At 47.5% G+C, this 27,754-nt stretch overlaps 1 pseudogene; it reads left to right on the forward strand.

The window, feature by feature from the left end:
- Nucleotides 1-27,749, forward strand: LOC132869573 (F-box only protein 7-like; annotated as a pseudogene).
- The last annotated feature ends 5 nt before the right edge of the window (nt 27,750-27,754 follow it).

Raw genomic sequence — 27,754 nt, forward strand, 5'->3', positions numbered from 1 at the left:
ATGGTATACTTTTACACCTCGATCATCGAGTCCAGCCTCACCTCCTCCATCACCATCTGGTACGCTGCTGCCACTGCACCAGTTAGAAAATACGGACAAGTCAAGGAATACGGATTCACGGAAAAAAAATAATACGACAAAGTACGGATCTTTTATTCACAGATATGTGACTATGGGGAAGCCATGACCTAATGGTTAGAGAAGCAGCTTTGGGACCAAAAGGTCACTGGTTTGATTCCCTAGACCAGCAGGAATAGCTGAAGTGCCCTTGAGCAAGGCACCTAACCTTGAACTACTCCTCAGGCTGCTCTGGGTACATTGTATGTTGCTCTGATTAAGAGCATCTGCTAAATGCCTCTAATCTCATCTCATTATCTCTAGCTGCTTTATCCTTCTACAGGGTCGCAGGCAAGCTGGAGCCTATCCCAGCTGACTACGGGCGAAAGGCGGGGTACACCCTGGACAAGTCGCCAGGTCATCACAGGGCTGACACATAGACACAGACAACCATTCACACTCACATTCACACCTACGCTCAATTTAGAGTCACCAGTTAACCTAACCTGCATGTCTTTGGACTGTGGGGGAAACCGGAGCACCCAGAGGAAACCCACGCGGACACGGGGAGAACATGCAAACTCCACAAAGAAAGGCTCTCGCCGGCCCCGGGGCTCAAACCCAGGACCTTCTTGCTGTGAGGTGACAGCGCTAACCACTACACCACCGCGCCGCCTCTGTTCCGCAGTGGTAAACCGCAATATGGCAATGTCATGTATGCAACTGTTCGCATAGGTGATCAAGGATATCCACTCAAACCGTGGCTCATGACCCCACTAACCAACCCCCAGACACAGCAGGAACAAGCCTACAACCGGGCCCACGCGCGCACCAGAGTTACAATAGAGCGCGCAATTGGTTTGCTGAAGGGCTGATGGCTGTGTTTGTCAAGGGCGGGGGGAACGCTGCAGTATCGACCTGAAAAGGTGTGCAGCATGGTTATGGCTTGCTGTGTGCTCCACAATTTGGCCATCAGAAGAGGAGTCCCCCTGCAGGATCCCCCTAGACCTGATGACCCCATGCATGACGAAGAGCGTTGCGAAGAGGGCCTTGCACCTGCTAATGCTTTTGCGATGCAGATCAGAGCGGGGATCATACAGAGATTTTAGGCAAGTTTACCCATATTATGCCTATTATTTACTCACTGTGTGTGTGTGTGTGTGTGTGTGTGTGTGTGTGTGTTGCATAATGACAGAACGCAGACTTTTCACGATTCAATAGCTTTTATTTGCGATTTGAGTTGCACAAGCAGCGTGTTTTCAGTGACTCACTGATTTCAGTGAGCACATTAGTGAGGTTGCTTAGCTGCCCCTTGATGTCACTAACTGCCTGGGCAATGTGCTCTTGGTTCTGCAGGACCTCATCAGTTAATACCCTTGGTGCCCGAGCCTCATGCACAGAGGACGACCTTGCCTCCTCCTGCACCATCGCGGCAGGAGCGGACGTGTCTGTATAATTCAGGGGTTCTCAACCTTTTGCAACCTGGGCCCCACCAAAGCTGGTTCATTGCAGTTGGGGGCCCCTCTTCTTGCCCTGCCCCCATCCCCCCCCCCCCCAACACACTCACCCGCAGTGACGCCACCCGACCTACAGCACCTTATATCGACCGATAGATAGATAGATAGATAGATAGATAGATAGATAGATAGATAGCCCTGGGCTAGATTATTATTATTATTAGTAGTAGTAGTAGTAGCAGTAGTAGCATTATCCATTCTATAGAAATACATAGGCCTATTATCATTATTAGGCTATTGTTATAATTGGCAGTAGCACCACATTTCTAATCTGCTTTCGGGCATTATTATAATTATAATTATTATAATTATAATTATTATAATAATAATAATTATTATTATTATTATGGCCTATTATCATTACTAAGCTGTTGGCAGTAGTACAAGACTTATGTTCTTTCAGGCATTATTATTATTATTAGGCCTATTATTATTATTGCTGTTGTTGGTTGTTGATATTATTATTATTATTATTATTATTATGCTATTATTATTAATAGGCATTATTATTATTATTATTATTATTATTAGTGTTTTTATTAGGTATTTTATTAGGCTTATCATTAGCTGGCTATTGATATCATTGGGAATTGGGACCAGGCGTGAATTTAGGTTTTACTTTTTACTGTGCCTTTGTGATCTGCATTTGCGTTAATGCGAGACCTGAGCCTGCTTTGCCTTACAAAGATCCTCGATTCTTGGCGAAATGTTTGACAAGCACAGTCTCAAGTCATCCTCAATTTGCGCACGATTGCGATATTTCGTTTTGAGCGCAGTCATTTTTGAAAATCCTGCCTCACACAAGTAGGTCGATGCGAATGGGATGAGCAGTTTCAAGGCTACGTCACACAGTTGCGGGTACTCCTGCATCAATGCTGCCCAGAATGTCGAAAGAGGGCATGAGGTGAAGACTGCCTTAAGTCTACTGTCACTCTTCAGCTCAATAAGCTGTTCCTGCATGTCAACTGGAAGTTCGTCAGCAGTACACACAAATGGATCTCGAACCCACGCAAAAGAGCGATAATCCTCTGTGAAGTATGCCGCAAACTGTTTTCTCATTACCGACAGGTGCTCTGACGCTGCTTGAAAGACAGATGAGAAATCGTGGGAAGTGCCTGCATTACTGATAAAGTCTGCCAGATTTTTTTTTTCCTCCATACATGAAGCCTACTCGCGACCCCCCTGGAGTACCTCCGCGCCCCCCCGGTTGAGAACCACTGAAAGAGCAGATGCATTAATAAGCTACTTCTGTTTAAACCAAAAATTTCTGTTTGAAACAAAGTTTTTTTTTTTTATCGATTCAGTAAAAAAAATGTTTAGATTTAAATTCTGCATTAAATGTGTGACCACTTACCTTCATCTTGGACGTTTGGTTCTGTTTCTGGGGGTTCCACCACGAGGTCACCGTCAGTCACACCACTCACCACTCCGGAACACGCAGCGTCCCCAATAATGCCAGCAACCCGTTCATCCAAGGCAGACAATTTTTCAAGGTTTTGCCCTCCCCCTGTCACCATTGTAGCGCGCCTGTAAGCGGCCACGCGCTTTCTTGCATTTAATTTAATATCAAACCACTTTTTTTTTTTTATTTCTGCCACAGTCCGTGGCTCAGATCCGACGACATTTACAGTGTGCGCCACCAGGGCCGTAACCAGGATTTTTCAAATCCCGAGGTCAAACATTGCGATACATCTTATTTGCCAAAAAAAAAGTCCTAATATGGTGACTTTTCATACATTTTGGAAACGAGTCAAAATCACAAGCCCAACAAGATGAACATGTAGGTGAACATGTTTATTTTAACAATTTCAAAACTGCACGATCACAAAAGTATTTTGTGTGAGTGAGTGAGAGTTTGAGTGAGTGAGAGTGACAACGCAATCTAGCCGAGCCTGAATGGACTTCAATTGCTTTTTAAAAAAAAATATCTGCCCTTTTCAATAGCAAAATACTAGACGGTTATTGGACAAAACCGACTAAAACGCTCCATTCGGAGACTGAGCCTCACTGGAGATGGGAGTCAATAAGAGGGGCGGGACAAGACTTCCCGAGAGGAGGCTCATCTCCAGCTGCTGATTGGAGGAGGAGCTGTGAACGCGGCTGGGCTGCTCATGATTGACAGAAAGCAGTCAGAGGTGCTACATCATGTTGTAAATAAAATGTGAACATAATAAGTTTGCTACCCGTTTTCATTTCCGCTCGAAAATACAACCAATGATCAAAACAATAGTGTCTTGTGTTCACGTTAGCCTATAGTCTGGTAAGTTAGCAAAATAGCTCAAGTCTCGTCAGTAGCCAATAACTTCATAAACAACAGGTCACGACTGTCCAGCCTTTTCTGATCTGAAACGCACCAAATCAAATCGAGAGAGAGAATAAAAGAGTTTGTGCCGCCTGGAAAACGAAAATCCTATCTAGCTAAGTGGCTTCCACTGTTGTTGCTTGAAATGCTAATTAAAATTGCACTGTTAATGATCATAAGCATTCCGGCACATAACTGTCAGTGACTGGCAAAATTAACTCCCCTTCTTCCCTCTTTCTTTTTCTCTCACTTGCTGACTTTCCAGAGCTGAGTTTGGTTTGTTTTAGTGTAGTAGACTTCTTCATCTTATGTCAATTTTCAGATTCCACGACTAATTGACAAACTGCCTGGCTGCGGAGTCGGACCTTGATGAGAACACTTCTCAGCTCTTGTGTATCCCGCGGTGCTGAGCTGACTATCGCGAGGCTGCCGGATATGAAATGTTTCCAATGTCGGATATTTCAGCTTCGTTTAAAAATGATTATGTGGACTTTATTTTTAGACAAACACATGAGAACAGGGGGATGCAAGCTGAATTTAGAATTTTCCACCGATCAAAGTCAGAACGATTTTCATCATATATTAATTTCACATTTCTGAGTGAAAAAAAAAATACCGTGGGAAAAAAATGCCGAGGACATGACCTCGGGGTCCTCAATGGTAGTTACGGCCCTGTGTGCCACCTTCTCCCACACAGTATTCTTTTTTTACTAGTAACGCCGGCTTCTAAACCACAAAACAATATCTTCTGATTGGCCTCAACCTCCGCGACTAAAACGTCGATCTCCGTCTCAGAGAAATTCCTCTTTTTTGCGCGCTTCTCCATTATTCCACCAAGGACTCAATTACTCATTTGCATGGCTTTTAAAGGGGATGTTAATGCCATATATGGTTAACTGGGGGCGTTTCACAATGCAAATTAGAGTCATCGTGCCCGCGCAAGGTGATTTGGCAGGTGTGGGATTTATCAATGCAGATTACTTACGGGTGTGCGTAAAACCAGCCTAGGAACGTTTGATAAATGCCGATATTTTTGTACTTACGAACATTCTAAATTCCACTCGTACGACAGAATTTAGGATGTTTTCTACGCACTGTTGATAAATGAGCCCCCTTGTATCTGAGAACATACTTGGCTTCTGATTCTGATTCATCTTCCTCACCATCACCTTCCTCTCACCAGACACAACGTTTCAGCTGTTCAGCAGAACACACTGCAGAGTCACACTGGATCAGGTACACAGGAGGCGAGTGCTGAGATGTATGCTAGATTAAGATAATTATATTGTATCAATATTGTGACACCTTTAAAAAATGTTATAAATAATTAGGAATGGAATAGAAGCAGTTGATTTGATGTTTTTTTTTTTTACTAACTATTTAATCATTATTATTGTAGATTTTTTGACAGATTTTTATTTTACACTACTGCTGCATTATATAGTATGTATTATGATACATATGATGTCCTCAACTATTGTATTATGATATTTTTTGTCATATCGCACATCCCTACTTGAAATGTGACAACGCATTACTGATAAAATGTGCACAGTCCTGCTTTTAGTCCATGTCAAAATCTGTGTTTTTCTTTCGCTTGAATGCAAACCTATTCAGGGTTTCCCCGAGAAAAACTAAAGAGTAGTGCAGCGAGGTGCAAAGAGCATACCACCACAGGCAGTGTGTAAGCTAGGGGGTCTGGGGGTATGCTCCCCCAGAAAATTTTGAAATATAAAGGTTCATTTTGTGGCTTCTGGTAACATCTAGGGCTGGTTTGTTTACCCGTTCAACATGTTGGGGGTAGGGGTGGGTGGGGGGGTTATATTTTACTTATAATTTTACTGAATTCCCACCCAATAAACAGAAAAAAAAACAATTCTTTTGGGGAAACCCTGCTATAACACAGCTACAGCACAGAAAAGCAAAAAGAACTCAGTAAAGCAAAAATGATGCTACTTTTGATTTAAAGTAAAATTGTAAGATTTCCAGTTTTCATCAATTTCACTGCAAATTTGCGGGCCTAAAAATTGAATATTAAATTTGCCATAATTTGTCCAAACTTTAGGAAGATACAAAGATGACTTCATTGCTAATCTATTACCATAATAGTGAACTGATGAGGTCTTCTGAAAAAAAATAAGGAAAAACTACTGTCGGACAGTTGTGGTAAAACTGGGACATGAGAAAAGCATTCTGGATATAGGAACATCATGCATTTTCAATATCCGTAGTTTCTTAAATAGAGCTAAAGAGTGCTGCTCTCTATTAGAAACTTCACAAGCAGTGTCAGGAAAGTGAATGTTACTGAAATGACAGTGAAATCAGTGAAGCTTCTGTAGGTGCTTCTGTTTCTCTTTCTAAGAAGCCAGTTATAAGGTTTCCCTTTTTTGTGTGTATTAAGTTTCAGGCTGTGACTCATCCCATGTTATAATAAATAAGAATATATTTAGCATTCTTCTAAAGCTGCTGGTGATTTTTTTTCCTCCAGTCAGGTGCCAGTAGCAGCTCCGAGAGCAGAAAGAGTGTGTGTGATCCTGAGACAGAGGAGACAGATATGGAGAGAGGTGAAGATAAAGAGGAGACAGTCGGCATCTACATCCCTGAGCCCATGCTGTGCTGTGAAGCAGAGGATGGGAAGGTCCCTCACTCTTTAGAGACACTGTACCAAGACGCGCAGTGCACCAGCGCCTCAGACTGCCTGCTGTTAGCAGCACATGTGTTTCTGCTGGAGGCCGGCTTCGTGCCACAGGTCAGAAATCACACATAATGTAACTGACCCAATAATGCAGAAGTCATAAACATAAATCGGGTGGCACGATGGTGTAGTGGTTAGCACTGTCGCCTCACAGCAACAAGGTTCAGTGGCTGACGGGGGCCTTTCTGTGTGGAGTTTGCGTGTTCTCCCCATGTCTGTGTGGGTTTCCTCTGGGTGCTCCGGTTTCACCCACAGTCCAAAGACATGCAGGTTAGGATAATTGGTGGCTCTAAATTGACTGTAGGTGTGAGTGTGAAGGGCTGTTTGTCTTTATGTGTCAGCCTTGTGATGATCTGGCGATTTGTTCAGGGTGGAGCGGGCCTCTTGTTCATAGTCAGCTAGAATAGGCTCCAGCTTGCCTGTGACCCTGCACAGGATTACACGGTTATGGATGGATAAACATAAATTTAAGAATAATAGAATATCTTTATTGTCATTGTGAATAAATGCAATGAAATTAAATGCAATACTTGGTGCAAAAAAAAAGTGCATCTAAAAACCTATAAAAATGCAATCCAACAAAATAAACTAAACAAAATAAACTAATAAATATATCAATAAATAATTTTAAAAGTTATTTAAAACAGCAGTCATCACTCGCAAACATTCACATCCTATAGTGTGGAGGGCATTGCGCGATCCCATATTGTATCATATTTGTATTATTGAATGTACAGGTTTGCTTTATTTAATGCCCTTATGACACTGGCACAGAAACTGTTCCTAATCCTGTTTGTCCTAGCTGTTAATGACCTGTAACATCTGCCTGAAGGCAGCAGTTCAAACACAGTGTGTCCGGGGTGAGATGGGTCCCTGAGAATGTTTTGTGCTTCTTTTTTTTTTTATACTGTGGGAACTGTACAAATCCTCCAGAGAGGGGAGAGGGCAGCTGATGATCTTCTGGGCCGTAGTGACGACCCTCTGGATCACTTTCCTGTCTCCTACTGTGCAACTAGAAAACCACACATAGAAACAGTACGTTAATATGCTCTCAATGGAGCAACGGTAGAAGGACACAAGTAGTTTTTGTGAAAGATGGTAGTTCCTGAGCACTTTCAGGAAATACAGTTTTTGCTGTGCCTTCTTGATAACAGCTGTAGTGTTGATGCTCCAGGTCAGGTTGTCCTGAATGTGGGTGAATGGGTGCCCCAGCAGATAGTAGCGGAGGGCGAGGACCGCCCACTTGATGGCGAGGCATTCTGTGGCAGCGGGGGCGTGGTCAAGCGCCGGTCTGTGACAGGATGGCGGAGTCAGGGAAGGTAAGTGGCAGAATCACTATATCTCATGGCAATTAACCTGTGTTTGTGTGTCTCCCCAGTGACCACGCCCTATTTAAGGAGAGAGAGCGAGAGCAGAGGGAGCTCTCTTCACAACCAGATGCCTGGAATGTGTGTGCGTGTGTGGTTGAGAGTGAAAGTTATTTTGCACTGAAAAGTGAAAATAAAAGAGTTGTACGAACTCAGTCTCTGTCCTGCCGTCCTCTGTGCTCCACCCACACCTAGTGAACGTTACAGTGGTGCCGAAACCCGGGATCAGAGTGGAGCACCAGTCGATCAGCCCCATGGAGTCCTCCCCATTCACCGACCTGGTCCACGCCCTCGCCACAGCCCAGCAAAGCCAGCACCAGGCGCTCGTCACCCTCCGGAAGGAACAGGAGCGACGCTTCGAAGCCCTGGTGCTGGCCCAGCAGGAAGACCGCGAGGCATTCCGGCACCTCCTCGCGTCGGCGGGGTCCACCAGCGCTCCGGCCGCGGGCCCGTCTCCCCTCACTGTTACCAAGATGGGTCCGCAGGACGACCCCGAGGCTTTCATCACGCTATTCGAATAAGTCGCAGAAGCCTCGGGGTGGCCGATGGAGCAGCGCATGGCATGCCTTCTCCCCCTCCTAACGGGAGAGGCGCAGCTGGCCGCGCTACAGCTCCCTGCCGACCGCCGGCTGGCCTACGCGGACCTCCGCTGGGCCGTCCTCCAGTGTGTGGGGCACACACCAGAGCAACAGCACCAGTGCTTCCGCGCTTTGCGCTTGGAGGAAGTTGGCCGGCTGTTCGCGTTTGGCCAGCAGCTCCGGGACGCCTGCTGGCGGTGGTTGAGGGCCGACAACCGTGACGCCGAGGGGATCATCAACCAGGTGGTGCTGGAACAATTCGTCGCTCGCTTACCAGCAGGAACCGCGGAGTGGGTCCGGTGCCACCGCCCGGCGTCGCTGGATCAGGCAGTCGAGCTGGCGGAGGATCATTTGGCGGCTGTTGCGGCGGCAGGACAACAGACGGCGTCTTCTCTTCTCTCCTCTTTGCTCTCTCTCTCTCTCTCTCTCTCTCCCCCTCCTTCTGTGTCCCGTCCTCGCCCCATTCCCCCACCGCGGAGACGGGGGCCGGCGCCACCCCAGCCGGCCCGCCGCACCCGCGGTGCCCTCCCGTTTCTCCCTTCTGTGTCTGTCTCTCCCCCACCTCAGGTGAGTGAGCCCCAGAACACCGGTGCAGAGGGAAAGCCCGGGCCGGTTTGCTGGCGCTGCGGGGAGCCGGGCCATCTTCAACAGCAGTGCATGGCAATGGAAGTGGGCGCGGTGGTTCGGATCCCCGACACGCCAGAGGCCGCCCTCGATCGGGCCGGAGCATATCACATACCGGTGAGTATCCAAGGGGCTACATATCAGGCGTTGTTGGATTCTGGTTGTAATCAGACCTCAATTCGCCAAAGCCTGGTTCAAAACGAGGCATTGGGGGGAGCACAGGGGGTGAAGGTGTTGTGTGTGCACAGGGATGTTCACCGCTACCCTTTGGTGTCAGTCCACATTTAATTCAGAGGGGAAAAGCCATAGTGAAGGCGGCGGTTAATCCTCGCCTTACCCACTCTTTAATTTTGGGGACTGATTGGCCGGGATTTCGGGATTTAATGACACATTTAGTGAAGAGTGGGTCCTGCCATTTAACAGGGGGAGGTCCCGGTGTCGCTTTGGTGGGAGCAGCTGTCACAGAGCCGTCTACGTCATCTCCGCGTCAGAGTGAGGAGCCGCCGGCTCCTCCTCTCTCTATTGGGGAATCCCTCGCGGATTTCCCATTAGAACAGTCGCGAGACGAGACTCTGAGGCATGCGTTTGACCAAGTGAGAGTAATCGATGGTCAAACGCTCCAGCCGAACGCCACCCCGTCCTTCCCTTACTTCGCGATTATGAAGGATAGGTTATACCGAGTGACGCAGGACACTCAAACTAAAGAGCGAGTCATGCAGCTTTTAATTCCGAAGAGCCGCTGGGAATTGGTATTCCAGGCGGCTCACTTTAATCCCATGGCTGGACACTTAGGGCAGGACAAAACACTAGCCCGAATAATGGCCCGGTTCTATTGGCCAGGGATTCGCGGCGATGTCCGTAGGTGGTGTACGGCGGGCCGCAAATGCCAGTTAGTAAATCCAGCGGCCATTCCAAAAGCGCCTTTGCGCCCTCTGCCGTTAATTGAGACCCCGTTCGAAAGAATTGGGATGGATCTCGTCGGGCCATTAGATCGGTCAACACGAGGGTACCGCTTTATATTAGTTCTAGTGGACTATGCAACGCGATACCCGGAAGCAGTGCCTCTTCGCAATATCTCAGCACGCAGTATTGCGGAGGCACTCTTCCGCGTTATCTCCCGAGTTGGAATCCCAAAAGAGATTCTGACTGACCAAGGCACCTCGTTTATGTCACGTACACTGAACGAACTGTATGGGTTATTGGGTATTAAGCCGATCCGCACCAGCGTGTATCACCCACAAACGGACGGTTTAGTTGAACGGTTCAACCACACCCTCAAGAACATAATTAAAAAATTCGTAAGTGAGGACGCACGTAATTGGGATAGATGGCTCGAACCCTTGCTCTTTGCAGTGCGAGAGGTCCCCCAAGCCTCCACGGGGTTCTCCCCGTTCGAATTGTTATACGGGCGTAAGCCGCGTGGCATCCTAGATGTGCTGCGGGAAAATTGGGAGGAGGGACCTTCAAGTAAAAACGAGATCCAATACGTTATTGACTTGAGTGCAAAACTCCACACGCTCACGCACCTAACTCAGGAGAATTTGCGGCAGGCCCAAGAACGGCAAGCCCACCTGTACGACAAGGGTACGCACCTTAGGGAGTTCACACCGGGAGAGAAAGTACTCGTACTGTTGCCCACATCGAGCTCCAAATTAGTCGCCAAGTGGCAAGGGCCCTTTGAGGTCACACGGCGAGTCGGGGACGTTGACTATGAGGTGAGGTGAACGGATAGGGGCGGGGCGCTACAGATTTACCACCTCAACCTACTCAAATGCTGGAATGAGGAGGTCCCCATGGCGTTGGTGTCAGTGGTTCCGGAGAAGGCGGAGCTGGGGCCGGAGGTTCAAAAGGGAACATTGGCAGCACGTACCTCTCCGGTCCCCTGTGGAGACCACCTCTCCCTGACCCAACTCGCGGAGGTTGCCTAGTTGCAGACCGAGTTTTCGGACGTGTTCTCGCCCCTGCCTGGCCGCACCAACCTCATAGAGCACCACATTGAGATGCCCCCGGGGGTGGTAGTGTGTAGCCGCCCTTACAGGTTACCCGAGCACAAAAAAAAAAGTGGTTCGGGAAGAACTCGAGGCCATGCTCAAAATGGGCATCGTTGAGGAGTCCCACAGTGACTGGAGCAGCCCGGTGGTCTTGGTACCCAAGGCCGACGGGTCGGTCCGGTTCTGTGTGGACTATAGAAAAGTCAACGCGGTGTCTAAATTTGATGCGTACCCAATGCCTCGTATTGATGAGTTGCTCGATCGGCTAGGCACGGCTCGTTTTTACTCGACGCTGGATTTAACAAAGGGTTATTGGCAGATCCCCTTGACTCCATTATCCCGGGAAAAAAACGGCCTTTTCCACACTGTTCGGCTTGCACCAATTCGTCACACTTGCGTTTGGGCTGTTTGGGGCGCCTGCTACGTTTCAGCGGCTGATGGACAGGGTCCTCCGCCCCCACACCACATATGCGGCCGCATACCTCGACGATATCATCATTTATAGTAATGACTGGCAGCGGCACTTGCAACACCTGAGGGCCGTCCTTAGGTCGCTGAGGCGAGTGGGTCTCACAGCCAACCCAAAGAAGTGTGCGATTGGGCAGGTGGAAGTATGGTATCTGGGCTTCCACTTGGGCAATGGGCAGGTGCGTCCCCAAATTAACAAGACAGCAGCAATTGCGGCCTGCCCGAGGCCCTAGACCAAAAAGGGGGTGAGACAGTTCCTGGGGCTGGCTGACTACTATCGTAGGTTTATACCTAATTATTCGGATGTCACCAGCCCACTGACTGATCTCACTAAAAAGGGGGCACCAGATCCGGTCCAGTGGATGGAGCAATGCCAGCGGGCTTTCTCTCAGGTAAAGGCTGCACTGTGTGAGGGGCCACTATTACACTCCCCTGACTTTTCTCTGCCTTTTATGTTGCAGACGGATGCATTGGACAGAGGGCTGGGGGCGGTTTTGTCCCAGGAGGTGGAGGGGGAGGACCGCCCCATCCTGTACATTAGCAGGAAGCTGTCAGTGCGTGAGGGGCGCTACAGCACTATCGAGAAGGAGTGTCTGGCGATCAAGTGGGCGGTCCTCGCCCTCCGCTACTACCTGCTGGGGCGCCCTTTCACCCTCTGTTCGGACTATGCGCCCCTCCAGTGGCTCCACCGCATGAAGGATGCCAACGCGCGGATCACCCGTTGGTATCTGGCACTCCAACCCTTCAATTTTAAGGTGGTCCACAGGCCGGGGGCGCAGATGGTTGTGGCGGACTTCCTCTCCCGTCAAGGGGGGGGGGGGGGGGGGAGTCGGCTGCAGGCCAGACGGCCACCCGGCCTGAGTCGGGCAGTGGGGGTATGTGGCAGCGGGGGTGTGGTCAAGCGCCGGTCTGTGACAGGAGGGCGGAGTCAGGGAAGGTAAGTGGCAGAATCACTACACCTGACGGCAATTAACCTGTGTTTGTGTGTCTCCCCAGTGACCGCGCCCTATTTAAGGAGAGAGAGCGAGAGCAGAGGGAGCTCTCTCCACAACCAGATGCCTGGAATGTGTGTGCATGTGTGGTTGAGAGTGAAAGTTATTTTGCACTGAAAAGTGAAAATAAAAGAGTTGTGCGAACTCAGTCTCTGTCCTGCCGTCCTCTGTGCTCCACCCACACCTAGTGAACGTTACACATTCCTTCTCTATGGTGCTGTACCTGCCCTTGCGCACCGACAGCTTGCGGCTGATGTACAGCACTGGATGGTCCTCCCCCTCCACCTCCTGGGACAGAACAGCCCCCAGCCCTCTGTCCAATGCATCCGTCTGTAAAACAAAGGGGAGAGAAAAGTCAGGGGAGTGTAACAGTGGCCCCCCACACAGTGCAGCCTTTGCCTTAGAGAAAGCCCGCTGGCATTGCTCCGTCCACTGGACCGGATCTGGTGCCCCCTTTTTAATGAGATCAGTCAGCAGGCTGGTGACGTCCGAATAATTAGGTATAAATCTATGATAGTAGCCAGCCAGCCCCAGGAACTATCTCACCCCCTTTTTGGTCTTGGACCTCGGGCAGGCCGCAATCGCTGCTGTCTTATTGATTTGGGGACGCACTTGCCCATTGCCCAAGTGGAAGCCCAGATACCGTACTTCCACCCGCCCAATCGCACACTTCTTCAGGTTGGCTATGAGCCCCGCTTGCCTCAGCGACCCCAGGATGGCCCTCAGGTGTTTTAGGTGCCGCGGCCAGTCATTAATATAAATAATAATGTCCTCTAGGTATGCGGCTGCATAGGTGGCGTGGGGGCAGAGGACCCTATCCATAAGCCACTGGAACATAGTGGGCACCCCAAACAGCCCAAACGGAAGTGTGACAAACTGGTATAAGCCAAACGGTGTGGAAAAGGCCGTTTTCTCTCGGGATAGTGGAGTCAAGGGGATCTGCCAATATCCCTTTGTCAAATCCAGTGTCGAATAAAAACGAGCTGTGCCTAGTCGATCGAGCAACTCGTCAATACAAGGCATTGGGTACACATCAAATTTAGACACCGCGTTGACTTTTCTATAGTCCACACAGAACCGGACCAACCCGTTGGCCTTGGGAACCAAGACCACCGGACTGCTCCAGTCACTGTGGGACTCCTCGATGATGCCCATTTCGAGCATGGCCTCGAGTTCTTCCCGAACCATCTTTTTCTTGTGTTCGGGCAGTCTGTAAGGGCGGCTGCACACTACTACCCCCGGGGGCGTCTCAATGTGGTGTTCTATGAGGTGGGTGCGGCCGGGCAGGGGCGAGAACACATCAGAAAATTCTGCTGCAACCGGGCGACCTCCGCGAGCTGGGTCAGGGAGAGGTGGGCTCCACAGGGGACTGGAGTGGTGGGTGATGACGATTTTCCCTTTTGAACCTCCGGCCCCAGCTCCGCCTTCTCTGGAACCACCGACACCGGCGCCATGGGGACCGCCTCGCTCTAACATTTTAACAGATTGAGGTGGTATATCTGTAACGCCCCACCCCTGTCTGTTCACCTCACCTCATAGTCGACGTCCCCGACTCGCCGTGTGACCTCAAAGGGTCCTTGCCACCTGGCGATTAATTTAGAGCTCGACATGATCAATAACGTATTGAATTTCATTTTTGCTCGGGGAAGATCCCTCCTCCCAATTTTCCCGCAGCACATCTAGGATGCCACGCAGCTTATGCCCATATAATAATTCGAATGGGTAGAACCCCATGGAGGCTTGTGGGACCTCTCGCACTGTGAAAAGCAGGGGCTCGAGCCATTTATCCCAGTTACGTGCATCCTCGCTTACAAATTTTTCAATTATGTTTTTGAGGGTGGGATTAAACCGTTCGACTAAGCCATCCGTTTGTGGGTGATAAACACTGGTGCGGATCGGCTTGATTCCCAGTAACCCATACAGTTCGTGCAGTGTGCTTGACATAAACGTAGTGCCCTGATCAGTCAGAATCTCTTTGGGGATTCTGACTAGGGAGATGACGTGGAAGAGTGCTTCCTCAATACTACGTGTGGAGATATTGCGAAGCGGCACTGCTTCCGGATATCGCGTTGCATAGTCCACCAGAACTAAAATAAAGCAATACCCTCGTGTTGACCGATCTAATGGCCCGACGAGATCCATCCCAATTCTTTCGAACGGGGTCTCGATTAATGGTAGAGGGCACAAAGGCACTTTTGGGATGGCCGCTGGATTTACTAACTGGCATTCGCGGCATGCCGTACACCACCTACGGACATCGCCGCGAATCCCTGGCCAATAGAACTGGGCCATTATTCGGGCTAGTGTCTTATCCTGCCCTAAGTGTCCAGCCATGGGATTAAAGTGAGCCGCCTGGAATACCAATTCCTGGCGGCAATTTGGGATCAAAAGTTGGGTTATTTGTTCCTTAGTCTGAGTGTCCTGCGTCACTCGGTATAACCTATCCTTAATAATGGAAAAATAGGGGAAGGACGGGGTGGTGTTTGGCTGGAGCGTTTGACCATCGATTACTCTCACTTGGTCAAATGCATGCCGCAGAGACTCGTCTTGCGACTGATCTAATGGAAAATCCACGAGGGATTCCCCGAGAGAGGGAGGAGGGGCCTGCTGCTCCTCACTCTGACGCGGTGATGACGTAGACGGCTCTGTGACAGCTGCTCCCGCCAATGCCACACCGGGACCTCCCCCCAGTGAACTACGGCAGGACCCACTCTTCACTAAGTGTGTCATTAAATCCTGAAATCCCGGCCAATCAGTCCCCAAAATTATCGAGTGGGTAAGGCGAGGATTAACCGCCACCTGTACTCTAAATTTCTCCCCTTGAAACAGAATGTGGACCGACACAAAAGGGTAGTTGTGAACATCCCCGTGCACACACAACACCTTCACCAACTGTGCTCTTCCCAATGCCTTGTCTTGCACCAGACTTTGGTGGATTGAAGTCTGATTACAGCCAGAGTCCACCAAAGCCTGATACATATCCCCTTGGAAACTCACCGGTATGCGATACGCTCTGGCCCAATCGAGGGTGGTTCCTGGTGCATCGGGGATCTGGACCACCGCGCCCACCTCCATCACCGAGCACTGATGCTGGAGGTGCCCCAGCTCCCCGCAGCAACAGCACACCGGCCCAGGCTTTCTCTCTGCACCAGTGTTCCGGATATCACTCACCTGAGGGGGGGAGAAGACACAGACACAGAAGTAGGAAATGGTAGGACACCACGGGTGCAGCGGGCCGGCTGGGGTGGAGCCGGCCCCCGCCTCCGCGGTGGGGGAATGGGGCGAGGGCGAGGAACAGAAGGGGAGAGAGAGAGATAGGGGAGGAGAGAAAGGGAGACACGCTGTCCTGCCATTGGAACGGCCGCCATATGGTCCTCCACCAGCTCAATGGCCTGATCCAGCGACACCAGGCAATGGCACTGGACCCACTCCGCGGTTCCTTCCGGAAGTCGAGCGACGAACTGCTCCAGCACCACCAGATCAATGATTTCCTCGGCGTCGCGGTTGTCGGCCCTCATCCACCGGCGGCAGGCGTCCCGGAGTTGCTGGCTAAATGCAAACGGCCGGCCGACCTCTTCCAGGCGCAGCGCGTGGAAGCGCTGCCGCTGCTGCTCCAGAGTGCGACCCACGTGCTGGAGGATGGCCCTGCGGAGGTCTGCATAGACCAGCCGGCTGTCGGTGGGGAGCTGTAGCGCAGCCAGCTGCGCCTCGCCCGTGAGCAGGGGGAGGAGGCGCGCCGCACGCTGTTCCACCAGCCAACCCCACGCCTCTGCTGCCTGCTCAAAGAGAGCGAGGAAGGCCTCGGGGTCCTCGTGCGGGCCCATCTTCATTAGGGTGAGGTGGGGAGGGCCCGCGGCGGTGGAGGTGGTGGACCCCGCCAACGCGAGTAGGTGCCGGAACACCTGGCGATCTTCCTGCTGCGCCAGCACCAGGGCCTCGAACCTTTGCTCCTGTTCCTCCTGGAGGGCAACCAGTGCCTGGTGCTGGCTCTGTTGGGCCGTGGCAAGGGCATGGATCAGGTCCTTGAAGGGGGAGGACTCCATGAGGCTGTTCTCTCCTGCGCTCCTTTCCCGGGTTTCAGTACCACTGTAGCAAGTGTTCTAGGTGGGTGGAGCACAGAAGCACGGCAGGCCAGAACTGAGTTCTCAAAAACTCGTTTATTGTAGCTTTTCAGCTTTTAAATACACACGTACACACACGCAAGCACACAAGTATCCAGGTTGGGGAGTAGCTCCCTCACTCCGCTCTCCCTCTCCTCTTATAGGGCGCGGTCACTGGGGAAGACATACAAACACAGGTTAATTCCCGTCAGGTGCAGTGATTCCACCACTTACCTTCCCTGACTCCGCCCTCTATTCACAGACCGACGCTTGACCACGCCCCCGCTGCCACAGCTTCATAATGATAGGTGTAAGTGCTACTGGCTGGTTATTGTTAAAGCTGCTAATGGTGTTCTTCTTTGGGAGGGTGACAATTATGGAGCACTTTAAGCAGGGTGGGACGGCAGCCTGAGACAGGGACAGATTGAAGACCTTGGTAAAGACCCCAGCCAACTGATCCACACAGACCTGAAGCACCTGTCCTGAGATGCTGTCACTCCTGCAGCTTTCCACAGGTTTACCGCGCTCAGCGTGCACCTCAGCTCATGCTCCTCCACCATGAGCGTGTGGCTGTTGTGGGCTTGTGAGTGTAGTATGGCTGCCTTTTGTGACTCCACCTGAAAGTGGGCAAAGAAGTGATTCAGCTCCTCTGCCAATGAGGAGTCACCATCAGCTATGAGGTAGCTGAGTCTGTAGTTGATGATGTGCTGGACCCCCTGCCACACCTGCCTGGAGTTGTTGCTCTGAAAGCAGTCCTCTATCCTCTTGTAAGCAGCTTTGGCCTCTCTGATGCATCTCTTCAGATTGGCTCTGGTAGTGCTATATAATGAACCGTCACCAGACCTGAAGGCGATGTTCCTCTCGCTGAGCAGGCTCTGCACTTTATTTGTCATCCAGGGCTTTTGTTGGGATAATCCCGGATACACTTATCCACAGTGACAGTGTCTGTGCAGAACTTGATGTACAGTGGTGCTTGAAAGTTTGTGAACCCTTTAGAATTTTCTATATTTCTGCATACGGTAAATATGACCTAAAACATCATCAGATTTTCACACAAGTCCTAAAAGTAGATAAAGGGAATCCAGTTAATCGAATGAGACAAAAATATTATACTGGGTCATTTATTTATTGAGGAAAATGATCCAGTATTACATATCTGTGAGTGGCAAAAGTATGTGAACCTTTGCTTTCAGTATCTGGTGTGACCCCCCCCCCCCCCCCCCCCCCCCCCCCTTGTGCAGCAATAACTGCAACTAAAAGTTTCCGGTAACTGTTGATCAGTCCTGCACACTAGCTTGGAGGAATTTTAGCCCATTCCTCTGTACAGAACAGCTTCAACTCTGGGATGTTGGTGGGTTTCCGTACATGAACTGCTTGCTTCAGGTCCTTCCACAACATTTCAATTGGATTAAGGTCAGGACTTTGACTTGGCCATTCCAAAACATTCACTTTATTCTTCTTTAAAGGAACAGTCCACCGTACTTCCATAATGAAATATGTTCTTTTCTGAATTGAGACAAGCTGATCCGTACCTCTCCGAGCTTTGCGCGACCTCCCAGTCAGTCAGACGCGCTGTTACTCCTGTTTACTCCTGTTAGCAATGTAGCTAGGCTCAGTATGGCCAACGGTATTTTTTGGGGCTGTAGTTAGACGCGACCAAACTCTTCCACTTTTTTCCTGTTTACATAGGTTTATATGACCAGTGACATGAAACAAAGTTCAGTTACACAAATTGAAACGTGGCGATTTTCTATGCTATGGAAAGTCCGCACTATAATGACAGGTGTACTAACACCTTCTGCGCGCTTCGACAGCGCATTGATACCGTCACTCATGAGTGAAGGTATCAATGCGCTGTCGAAGCGCGCAGAAGGTGTTAGTACACCTGTCATTATAGTGCGGACTTTCCATAGCATAGAAAATCGCCACGTTTCAATTTGTGTAACTGAACTTTGTTTCATGTCACTGGTCATATAAACCTATGTAAACAGGAAAAAAGTGGAAGAGTTTGGTCGCATCTAACTACAGCCCCAAAAAATACCGTTGGCCATACTGAGCCTAGCTACATTGCTAACAGGAGTAAACAGGAGTAACAGCGCGTCTGACTGACTGGGAGGTCGCGCAAAGCTCGGAGAGGTACGGATCAGCTCGTCTCAATTCAGAAAAGAACATATTTCATTATGGAAGTACGGTGGACTGTTCCTTTAACCATTCTTTGGTAGAACGGCTTGTGTGCTTAGGGTCGTTGTCTTGCTGCATGACCCACCTTCTCTTGAGATTCAGTTCATGGACAGATGTCCTGACATTTTCCTTTAGAATTCACTGGTATAATTCAGAATTCATTGTTCCATCAATCATGGCAAGCTGTCCTGGGCCAGATGCAGCAAAACAGGCCCAAACCATGATACTACCACCACCATGTTTCACAGATAGGATAAGGTTCTTATGCTGGAATGCAGTGTTTTCCTTTCTCCAAACATAATGCTTCTCATTTAAACCAAAAAGTTCTATTTTGGTCTCATCAGTGATCAGCAACACCGGGGCTCCGCAAGGGACTGTCTTTTCTCCTTTCCTTTCACTCTCTACACCACTGATTTCAACTACTGCACGGAGACCTGCCACCTCCAGAAATTTTCTGATGACTCTGCAGTGGTTGGATGTCTTACCGGTGGTGATGAGAGCGAGTATAGGATGGTGGTGGACAACTTTGTCATGTGGAGCAGGAAGAACCACCTACAGCTCAGCATGACGAAGATGAAAGAACTGGTGGTCGATCTGAAGAGAATCAGGGCTCTGGTGAACCCTGTTAACATCCAAGGGGTCAGTGTGGACATGGTGGAGGAATATAAGTACCTGGGGGTGTACTTGGAGAATAAACTGGACTGGTCCAAAAACGTGGACACTGTATACAGAAAGGGCCAGAGCCGTCTCTATTTTCTGAGATGGCTGAGGTCCTTCAACATTTGCCAAATGATGCTGCAGATGTTCTATGAGTCTGTGGTGGCCAGTGCCATCCTGCACGCTGTCGTCTGCTGGGGCAGCGGCTTGAAGGTGAAGGACACTAACAGACTCAATAAAATCATCAGGAAGGCCGGCCATGTTGTAGGCGTGGAACTGGACTCTGACAGTGGTGTTGGAGAAGAGGACACTGTCCAAAATAAAAACAATCTTAGACTGTCCTTCCCACCCTCTACATGAGGAGCTGGTCAGCCACAGGAGCACATTCAGTAAATGGCTGATTCTTCCACACTGCACAACAGAGAGACACAGGAAATCATTCCCACCTGTTGCAGTCAAGCTGTACAATGCCACTGTATAACTGTGGTACACTGTTTTACCATGTATACTGTATCCTTAACTCAGGTGCAATATATGTATATAGGAATCATTGTATATAAAATCACTTCATTTTGCTTTTACTTAAGTTATTGAACTTATTTAAATTTATTTTATTTTTATTTATTCTTTTTTCAGACAATTTTATCTCCTATTTTTAGACATGTTTACTTCTTCTTTGATTCAGGAGCTTGGTAGCAAATTTGAATTTCCCTCCGGGGATTAATAAAGTGATTCTGATTCATCCATCCACAAAACATTTTTCCAATAGGCTTCTGGCTTGTCCACGTGATCTTTAGCAAACTGCAGATGAGCAGGAATGTTCTTTTTGGAGAGCAGTGGCTTTTTCCTTGCAACCCTGCCATGCACACCATTGTTGTTCAGTGTTCTCCTGATGGTGGACTCATGAACATTAACATTAGCCAATGTGAGAGAGGCCTTCAGTTGCTTAGAAGTTACCCTGGGGTCCTTTGTGACCTCACCAACTATTACACGCCTTGCTCTTGGAGTGATCTTTGTTGGTTGACCACTCCTGGGGAGGGTAACTATGGTCTTGAATTTCCTCCATTTGTCTGACTGTGGAGTTCAAACTCTTTAGAGATGGTTTTGTAACCTTTTCCAGACTGATGAGCATCAACAACGCTTTTTCTAAGGTCCTCAGAAATCTCCTTTGTTCATGCCATGATACACTTCCACAAACATGTGTTGTGAAGATCAGACTTTGATAGATCCCTGTTCTTTAAATAAAACAGGGTGCCCACTCACACCTGATTGTCATCCCATAGATTGAAAACACCTGACTCTAATTTCACCTTCAAATTACAGTAACTGCTAATCCTAGAGGTTCACATACTTTTGCCACTCACAGATATGTAATATTGGATCATTTTCCTCAATAAATAAATGACCAAGTCTAATATTTTTGTCTTATTTGTTTAACTGGGTTCTCTTTATCTACTTTTAGGACTTGTGTGAAAATCTGATGATGTTTTAGGTCATATTTATGCAGAAATATAGAAAATTCTAAAGGGTTCACAAACTTTCAAGCACCACTGTATACCAGGACAGTTGTTGTGTACTGCTCTAAGTCCTGATGCTCAAAAAAAAAATCAAGACAAATTTAGTATTAAAAAAAATTAGGGTGTCAAAGACTTTTGTGCAATACATTCAGTATGTAATTATATTATATATAAATTTTTTAATGACACTGAATTCAACCCAAAATACACCTTGAAATACAAACTGTCAGTTTTACCTATCAAACAAAGGAAGCTTGGTGATGGGTTGAGTATTTATGACACGCCTAAATTATTTTTTTGCAGTCCACAGTAACTGAGCAGTTTGATTGTTTGTTTTATTGAGTCCAACATCTCATCTCATCTCATTATCTCTAGCCGCTTTATCCTTCTACAGGGTCGCAGGCAAGCTGGAGCCTATCCCAGCTGACTACAGGCGAAAGGTGGGGTACACCCTGGACAAGTCACCAGGTCAGCACAGGGCTGACACATAGACACAGACAACCATTCACACTCACACCTACTGTCAATTTAGAGTCACCAGTTAACCTAACTTGCATGTCTTTGGACTGTGGGGGAAACCGGAGCACCCGGAGGAAACCCACGCGGACACGGGGAGAACATGCAAACTCCACACAGAAAGGCCCTCGCCGGCCCCGGGGCTCGAACCCAGAACCTTCTTGCTGTGAGGCGGCAGCGCTAACCACTACACCACCATGCTGCCCTGAGTCCAACATATTTCTCTTTATACATTTCCAATGAGGAAATGTATAAAATCAGCATACGACAAGGAGGTAGCGAGAAGCTGTATCGTATGTAAATACTGTATCTTCAGTCCATGTTCATATTTAGCTTTCAAGAGCAGGTCCCAAGCGGTGCAACAGAAAAAGCATTTGTCCTTTAGTCAGGAGATCGCAAGTCCTAATCTGGACGATGCCACAGTCATCCAGGGACAGGAGTCAAGGGAGCAAAACTGGTCATGCTGTCTGGGTGGGAGGGCATACTCTGTCTCCCCTGTCAATCACAGGGTGGGATGGGTGTATCTGAGCTCATGTATGAGGAAGAGGGCAGATATCTCTTTCCTCCAAGTGTGTTACACCACCCTGTGGTGCAACGGTTCAAAAAATATGAGGTTGGCTGTACAGTACATAATGTACAGTGTGAAATCAAATTGTTTATTGACAAACTGGTAAAAAGTCCAAATTCAATAAACTATATTGTCCCTGACTCAGTATTGAGCAAAAGAAACGTGATTACTATTCTAGACATTAAGAAATACCTTCCGGGACACAACAGCTAAATTAGCAGCTTTGCAATTCATTCTTACCCTCAGAATTCATGAATACAAGATTGATTTTATTCAGTTCCTCTTTAATTTGTCTTCTGAATGTTTTCAGAAATGGCTGAACAAGATGGTCTACTTTTTACCACAGAAATTCTCCCAGCTCTGGAGGATTGTATAATTTGCCTTGAATGTATTACTTGGATTTACTGTGTGTGACGTGTGCAGGGTTGTGATGTCAGAGCCGGAAAGATGCCCAGTGGCTGGCGTGCGGTGGCGGGTCTCTACAGACTGCAGTACTCTCATCCACTCTGTGAGAACAGCCTGGCCCAGGTGGTTGCTGTGCCAGTAGCCGAAACATTTGTCATCAATGGTACACATGTTGCTGCCATTACCTACGTGTGAATATTCTTTGTAGCTGCAGCTGATGGGGTTGTCAATGATTATTTTTCCCACAGCCACTCTGAAGATGAGCAGTGCAGTAGAGTGTTCACAGAAACTGGTACTGAAACTGGACACGTATGTGACTAAGGAGTGGGCAGGTACAGAATACGACACTATATAAATTAAATGAAGATATCTTAATATCAGTTGTTAAATTATGACAAGCATAACTCCACTGTAAAGTGCTTTAATTGTCTTTTTTTGTATAACATGTTTAATGTCTGAACATTATAATAACATAGAATATAAAAGTACTTCGTATATGCAATATAGTTGAATCCCCTGCCGTCAGACTCCATTATTTGTACCTGTTGTCCATGCTATGTACAGTTACAACCCCGATTCCAAAAAAGTTGGGACAAAGTACAAATTGTAAATAAAAATGGAATGCAATGATGTGGAAGTTTCAAAATTCCATATTTTATTCAGAATAGAACATAGATGACATATCAAATGTTTAAACTGAGCAAATGTATCATTTAAAGAGAAAAATTAGGTGATTTTAAATTTCATGACAACAACACATCTCAAAAAAAGTTGGGACAAGGCCATGTTTACCACTGTGAGACATCCCCTTTTCTCTTTACAACAGTCTGTAAACGGCTGGGGACTGAGGAGACAAGTTGCTCAAGTTTAGGGATAGGAATGTTAACCCATTCTTGTCTAATGTAGGATTCTAGTTGCTCAACTGTCTTGGGTCTTTTTTGTCGTATCTTCCGTTTTATGTTGCGCCAAATGTTTTCTCTGCGTGAAAGATCTGGACTGCAGGCTGGCCAGTTCAGTACCCGGACCCTTCTTCTACGCAGCCATGATGCTGTAATTGATGCAGTATGTGGTTTGGCATTGTCATGTTGGAAAATGCAAGGTCTTCCCTGAAAGAGACGTCGTCTGGATGGGAGCATATGTTGCTCTAGAACCTGGATATACCTTTCAGCATTGATGGTGTCTTTCCAGATGTGTAAGCTGCCCATGCCACATGCACTAATGCAACCCCATACCATCAGCAATGCAGGCTTCTGAACTGAGCGCTGATAACAACTTGGGTCGTCCTTCTCCTCTTTAGTCCAAATGACACGGCGTCCCTGATTTCCAGAAAGAACTTCAAATTTTGATTCGTCTGACCACAGAACAGTTTTCCACTTTGCCACAGTCCATTTTAAATGAGCCTTGGCCCAGAAAAGACGTCTGTGCTTCTGAATCATGTTTAGATACGGCTTCTTCTTTGAACTATAGAGTTTTAGCTGGCAATGGCGGATGGCACGGTGAATTGTTCACAGATAATGTTCTCTGGAAATATTCCTGAGCCCATTTTGTGATTTCCAATACAGAAGCATGCCTGTATGTGATGTAGTGCCGTCTAAGGCCCGAAGATCACGGGCACCCAGTATGGTTTTCCGGCCTTGACCCTTACGCACAGAGATTCTTCCAGATTCTCTGAATCTTTTGATGATATTATGCACTGTAGATGATGATATTTTCAAACTCTTTGCAATTTTACACTGTCGAACTCCTTTCTGATATTGCTCCACTATTTGTCGGCGCAGAATTAGGGGGATTTGTGATCCTCTTCCCATCTTTACGTCTAAGAGCCGCTGCCACTCCAAGATGCTCTTTTTATACTCAGTCATGTTAATGACCTATTACCAATTGACCTAATGAGTTGCAATTTGGTCCTCCAGCTGTTCCTTTTTTGTACCTTTAACTTTTCCAGCCTCTTATTGCCCCTGTCCCAACTTTTTTTGAAATGTGTTGCTGTCATGAAATTTCAAATGAGCCAATATTTGGCATGAAATTTCAAAGTGTCTCACCTTTGACATTTGATATGTTGTCTATGTTCTATTGTGAATACAGTATCAGTTTTTGAGATTTGTAATTCATTGCATTCCGTTTTTATTTACAATTTGTTCTTTGTCCCAACTTTTTTGGAATCGGGGTTGTATATGATATATGGGATGTAATGTGTCTTGGAAATGTTATATACTTGTTTGTTTCCATATAGCCTGAAAATATATTTGCTGTTTATTTGTCTGGCGGATAAAAGAGGTTTTGACTTCATAGGTGGAAATGCTGGAGTGGCCTACAGAGACTTGCAGAAACTGGTTCATATTTTTAAGGAACAGTTGGCTTACCCACTCATTGCAACAGCTAGAGAAGGTATATCCTTAAATCAGAGCCAGCTCTCCTTTCACCGTTCTATCCCTTTGTACACTTGTTATAGAAGTTTGATATCCACAGATACATGAAATGTGTGTGTGTGTCCATCCCTATCTCTGCAGCACTAGGTCTGCCTGCACTGTTTGATTTGGTTGCACTGCCCCCTGAGCTGCTGCAAAGGATCATGCGATTGCTGGACGTGTCCTCGCTCCTAATGCTGTCTGAAGTATGCAGAGACTTGCACTTCGCTACACATGATGCCTTACTCTGGAAACACCTCCTGCACCGTGACTTCAGAGGTATCAACACATTACGCAGGCAATCCTATAGAGTTAAACTCTAGAGAGAGCGCACTGGTCATGTGATCATTATCTTTTGTGGAGAGTCTGTGCCATTACCAAAATGGGAATCATCTGCACTTGTGAAAACATTTCTGTGAAGATTCTCAGTCATCCAGGTCATAGTAACTTTGGGTGGTAAAAGAGAGCCACCCAAATCTGTCTTGGAGGAAGTGGAACATAAAGCTTTGACCAGTTTTTCAGGAGTTGCTCCCAGCCACTGGTTCAGATATGTGGATGACACCTGGGTTAAAATCAAAACCCATGAAGTGGAACCCTTCTCTAAGCACATCAATGCAGTGGATATCAACATCAGTTTCACTCGGGAGGACGTCAGTGGGAATAATCTAGCATTCTTGGATTGTGATGTACGCATTAGACAAGACAGAAGCCTTAGCATCAAGGTCTACCGGAAACCCACACACACAGACCAGTACCTACTCTTCGACTCTCACCACCCACTGGAACACAAATTGGGGGTCATTAGGACCTTGCAACACAGGGCTCAGAACATCCTTACAACGGTAGAGGGAAAAGAGAAGGAGCAGAATCACATCAAGAAAGCACTTCAGAACTGCGGGTATCCCAACTGGGCTTTTTTCAAGAGCAGAAAAAGGAACATAATGGACAAGGAGGATAACAGGAACAAATGCAAGAACATTGTCATTCCCTACATTTCTGGTCTATCTGAGAAACTCAGGAGGATCTACAAACACAACATTCCGGTACATTTCAGACCCAGTAACACCCTGAAGCAGAAACTGGTCCACCCTAAGGACAGAATAGCCAGACACAAACAGGACAACGTAGTGTATGCAATTCAGTGCAGTGAGGAATGCACGGACTCATATATTGGGGAAACAAAACAACCGCTTCACAGGCGTATGGCTCAACACAGGAGAGCCAGTTCCTCAGGCCAGGACTCTGCTGTCTACCTTCATCTTAACAACAAAGGACACTCATTTCAGGATTGCAACGTACGCATTTTAGCCAGAGAGGATCGTTGGTATGAGCGAGGAGTTAAAGAAGCCATTTTTGTCAACCTGGAACGGCCATCACTGAACAGAGGTGGTGGTCTAAGACATCATTTATCAGCCACCTACAATGCAGTCCTTGGCACACTTCCTAGACAACTGAATGCACACCAAAACCCAGCTGTTTTCAGTGACTCACAGGAGGACAGAGAGAATCAACATTCCATTGATCACCCTAACAACTCTTGAGGCCGTTCACATCCAGCCACCAGTGACCCACACCAACAGGATGACTCAACGACACCTTAGATGAGCTTTTCATCCATGAGAGGATAAATAACTGAGACTCCCTATTAGTCAGACAGAACTGAAGAAGCCTTTCGGATGAGAGGTGAAACGTCTTCAAGAATCTTCAAGCAAGTCCAGTTGCTCTCTTTTACCACCCACTGCACTTGTGAAGTGACCAATAGCTCTGGATCATAATGGCCATATTATGACTCTTAAAAAGAGCTCTATGGTGAGGAACTGGAAAACAGGCATTTTAGCCAACTTTAGAGCTCTATTTCTGGCTAAAATGACACCTCAAAGTCTCCATGTCATTGATGTTGTTTATTCAATCTATCAAATTTTTTGGAGAACCAGACTGTGGACACTGGGCTTGCCCTCTCTTCTCACCCTCATTGTAAACAAATACTCATGGATCAGTACTCCGCAGTACCCAACACTACTAGTGCTACACTGACACTGTTTATCACATACAGCAAAAAAAAAAAAAATATCGATGTAAATATAATTTGTAAGCAGTGAATACCATACAAATGTCTAAACATACTTGCATAGGTTATTGTGTCACATTTTGAACACCATACTCATAACTCCATGATGGCACAGAACGTATAATAGACAACTGTGCTCGTTCGCTTTCTCTATGTTTTAACTCTGTGAACCATCCTATACTGGCCTAACACCGGTCATTTTTCCCTCGACACGTTCTGTTTTGAATTGCTCCAGTTAATTTTTTGTGATTCCATAAATTCATAAGAATGGCTGAATTTTTTTTCTTTGTTTAGGGAAGAGTCAAACTGGTACTGAGCACAGAGATACAGACTGGAAAGAGGTGAGGAAACTGAACATGCTACGGTGTAAAATGATTTTTAAACTAAAATGCCATTTAGTTTGATCTTCACTAATACTTCTCTGTTATTTAAAATTCACAGCTTTACAAAAAGAGATTTAAGCGAAAGAAGGCACTGAACAAATTCGGAGAGAGGCATTTCTCATTTTTCACTTTAGCCTATTGCTCCAGTGCACATGACTCCTCTACCATTTCCGGCGTCACCGGAGGAGAGTACAGTTAGAGACCTGCTATTCCCGGGGGCATCCTACCGTGCCCCCACTCTGACCCCATTGGCCCATCTCCAGGTCATGAACCATGTATTGGGCTTCCCTTTGGCTGGCATTTGCTGAGGCCAGGTGGGAGCCGAGCTCCAGATACCAGAAGAGGCTTCATCTGAATCCA

The sequence above is a fragment of the Neoarius graeffei genome, chromosome 2, assembly GCF_027579695.1.
Source record: "Neoarius graeffei isolate fNeoGra1 chromosome 2, fNeoGra1.pri, whole genome shotgun sequence".
Taxonomy (NCBI): domain Eukaryota; kingdom Metazoa; phylum Chordata; class Actinopteri; order Siluriformes; family Ariidae; genus Neoarius; species Neoarius graeffei.